The sequence below is a fragment of the Euphorbia lathyris genome, chromosome 10 (genome assembly GCF_963576675.1).
Source record: "Euphorbia lathyris chromosome 10, ddEupLath1.1, whole genome shotgun sequence".
Lineage (NCBI taxonomy): Eukaryota > Viridiplantae > Streptophyta > Magnoliopsida > Malpighiales > Euphorbiaceae > Euphorbia > Euphorbia lathyris.
Window position 1 is genome coordinate 69,221,646 of NC_088919.1, and position 3,190 is coordinate 69,224,835.

At 33.8% G+C, this 3,190-nt stretch overlaps 1 long non-coding RNA gene across 1 annotated transcript; it reads left to right on the forward strand.

Moving 5' to 3' along the window:
* The first annotated feature begins 1,653 nt into the window (after positions 1 to 1,653).
* On the forward strand, positions 1,654 to 2,402 carry LOC136208616 (uncharacterized). Its single transcript, XR_010677209.1, has 3 exons — positions 1,654 to 1,823; positions 1,913 to 2,084; positions 2,261 to 2,402. It is a non-coding gene; the product is annotated as an uncharacterized lncRNA (long non-coding RNA).
* Positions 2,403 to 3,190: the final 788 nt, after the last annotated feature.

Below are 3,190 nucleotides of genomic sequence, written 5' to 3' on the forward strand. Positions count from 1 at the left end.
GTCATTGAACTAAGTAAAAATCATTAATTGCACTACAAGAAAATTGAGTATTAATAAGCAAATTCTAATAAGGGTGTAAAATACACATATTAAAAAGTATATTTTTCATACATATCATAAGGGTTAATTCTATGATTATATCATTAATAAGCAAAATATTTGTTTATTAAATTTTAATAAAATTTTTCCTTATTAATTCACTCTAAATTAAAATATTTTTATTTTTATTTTCTTAATAAAATTAAATCCCCTTACTAATTGTATTAGAAAAAACTAAATGCTTATTAATTACAATATTAATAAATAAACCCCTTATTAAACTATTTAGATATTAATTAATAATTAGATTAAAAAATGTAAGCACAGGTGAAAATAAACCCAAAAGTGGTGTTACCACCAAACACACTTTAGTGTTTCCCTCCCCAAATTTCATTTTCCTAATCCGCCAAAATTTCAAACCAAAAACCTAGGTAATTGAAATCGTTTCCTCTTTTGCTCAGAACAAGCGGCCCCTTACTCCCAATCCCTAATTCTTTTGGTAGTCGTCCAAATGACATTCTTCTGTTCTCTCTTCACCCTCTCCTCTCAATCCCTAATTCACCGCGCAAGCTCGTCTGCACATCGAGGTACGATTATGTTCTGCACTATCTCATCCCATCGTTGGTATGTTTGGTTGTTCTGTGTTGTATTTCAGTCTACTTATATTTGCAGCTCTCATATGTTTGGCTGTTCTGCAGTGTATTTTTTTCAATTTGTAATTATTGATTTTTCATATAGCATCAAGTTGTGGCTAAAGTAGAAATTTTATATTCTGAGTCGAACAACCATATGATTAGTACAATTTTTATGGTATATATATGTTAGATGTGTCCAAATATGAGTTGAGTTGAGAGATATGAGAGCTGCAAATGGATCTCTGGGTAACTTCATTTCAGCCTTTTTCTATTTTTTTTGTTAGTTTTTCAAATTCAGTGTAAGTGGCTACTCGTCTTTTAAGTAGTTAACTTTTTAACCGTATTAATCTGTGTGTCTGATATCTTATATGCTTGGCAATTGTCTTTTTTGTCAATGATTAATTGGCTTGTTGACATGCTTTCCTTTTCTGCTATACCATATGTTAACTTTTCTTGATGACATATATGATAACTTTATCATGGTTCTAATTTAGCAATTCCACTAACTATAAACCTTATCAACTTCAGCTTATTCACCACCTAATGTAAAAGATAATTAATGAAACTAAATTTTAGCTAAAATGGCATGCCCCACTCTAAATCGATGTCTGCAGTTGCAGGATCATAAGGTTATATTGCACCTGGTAAGGTTTTGCTTCTTTCAGGTTATATTTATGGTGTTCATTTTAGCCTTTGCTTCATCAACATAAATTGGTGACTTGGCTAATGAGTAATTTATAACTATCATAGTTCAATTTTGATTGAGTTATCCCATCATTGAATGTGGTTGCAAATCTGATAACTTGAGATGATCTGCAGGCTCAAAAAATATTTGGTAACAGATGGACAGAAAGAGCAGAAGTTGTTTCTGGCAGGTATATACATCTCTCTCCCTGTCTTAATATCATAAGAAGTATGCTTTAGATTATGTATTTTCCTTATCTCTGTTTTAAATGTGCTTCTTATGCAGAACCGAGAATGCTGTGAAGAATAGGTTTCCACCCTGTGCAAGACGAGAGCAAAATATGAGGCTTTAGCAAAAGAGAATAAATGTACATTTGTCAACTCAAACAACAAAAGAATCTTATTGCATAATGGGTCTATTGCAGATAGAATACCAGAAGATGTAGCATCTGCTAAGAAGATCAGGTACAATATATTAAGTCATTAGATGGCTGCATACAATAGTCAATCCAAAAAGCACTTGAAATAGTAAAACTCGTGTTTGATTTTATTAGGAGGTCCACATCCCTGATGATGCAGAACGTTGCAATCTGGTAGATAGATCACATATACAATCTGGAGCTCAGCAGCTTAGGCCTCCATTTGCAGTGCTGGCTCAAAATATCTGCAATGCTGAAGTGGACCTCCAGTATGATGCCATTGATGCCAATGAGGTTTCACTTCATGGTAATTACGTAAACAAGAACTTTCTTTTCCCTTTTCATATGGATTAAAAGATTACTAGAATTTCATCCGGATATTTGCAATTGACAAAACAAGTTTTGCACATTTTATCTGTATCAAATACAGTCTGTTACCTCTTCGCAACTTAATGCATCTCTTTCTTGCCTTTCATTGACCAGATCAAAATAGTAAGACTCAAGGAACATTCCTCAGAAAGGATGATCCCAATATAACTGCTCTAATTCAACAAGCCAAGCTTCTCAGCTCACTGGCATTGAAAGTTAAGATAGAGAATACAGACCAGAGTCTGGAAAATGCTTGGAAGGTGAACTCATCTGGTGCACTTGTCATGGAAAAGTCATTAACTGGCATGTCTTTTATCAGAGTCATAATCTCTATGTTGGGAGGAGTGAGATCCTTGCTATTAGGGGGACTAACAGTGTGAATGCTACTGAATATTTAAGAGTATGTATGTAAATATCTACTAATTTGGAGTTGTTCTTGTCAAGCCGAGTAATTGAGCTTGAAAAGCCTAAAATGATTTCATTGCTCCTCATATACTTAATGATAGAATCCTACTCTTCTTTAAGTGGAAACATACAGATAGCTTCATGTGATTTCTTATAGCCATTTGTGCTTTTCCGGTTCTCCAAGATTTCCTTAATCAGAACAAAGAAAATGATATCTTCAAACATAAATTGTCTGACATTGATTTTCAACTTGAAGACTTTAGAGACTTGATAGAGGATTTAAGGAGTATTAATGATGAAAGTCAACTGCCTTGGAGGTAATAAAAGTTGGGCTGTTGCATATTCAGATTTGATAATTCCTAAGTTTTCTTTTTTTTCTGGGACAGATACAGCAGGAGATTTAATCCCGATCAAATAGCTCCGTGAAAATAAAAGTACAACATGCCTCAGCATGAAGTACCAAGTGATCAAAAAGGTGAAGACGAAGGTGATGCTTAAAAGACTGCAGTTCGTAGTCCACATAAGCTTGTAAGTATTTGAAAGCTAAAGATCATGTAGAACTTTGGTTTGCATGGCCTATGAGATAGCATTAATGTAAAACTGGCTTTTGTTAGGCCTGCAGATTGGAGCTGCTTGATC